The sequence below is a fragment of the Ipomoea triloba genome, chromosome 5, assembly GCF_003576645.1.
Source record: "Ipomoea triloba cultivar NCNSP0323 chromosome 5, ASM357664v1".
NCBI lineage: Eukaryota > Viridiplantae > Streptophyta > Magnoliopsida > Solanales > Convolvulaceae > Ipomoea > Ipomoea triloba.
The window spans coordinates 11,942,631-11,943,020 of record NC_044920.1 but is presented as its reverse complement, the minus strand read 5'-3'; the positions used below and the strand labels follow the sequence as shown (position 1 = coordinate 11,943,020).

The window sequence follows — 390 nt, the reverse complement described above, 5'->3', positions numbered from 1 at the left end:
ATCACCCATCCATGATTTGCATCCTTGGAAATTCTGTCAGACAAATTTTCTTTGCAGCTGTGCCTTTTTTGGCTGTTTCTTGTGCATATTCTGTTTCAGCAAATTGCAGTTTGATTAGTGATCATTGTGGAATTTTGCAAAAGTCTATTGAATTTTCAAATGATAATTTTAATATATTGACCATAAGGTTATCAGATTTCAAGCATTTGATGCCCGGTGGTCCATGCCAAACTTTTTCGACATGTGCTTAAATGGAATCTTCTTCTGTGATACCATGTAAACATGATTTCCTGTATCTACAGCCATCGGGAAAAAAAAACACAATATCGGAGAAAAACTTCCTATCAAAATTTCTTGTGGGATGTTTCCTAGTTTGCTTCCTCTATCAAA

At 35.1% G+C, this 390-nt stretch overlaps 1 pseudogene; it reads right to left on the bottom strand.

Moving 5' to 3' along the window:
- Window positions 1-370: 370 nt before the first annotated feature.
- The window catches only part of LOC116021314, a 142-nt pseudogene continuing 122 nt past the window's right edge, over window positions 371-390 (bottom strand).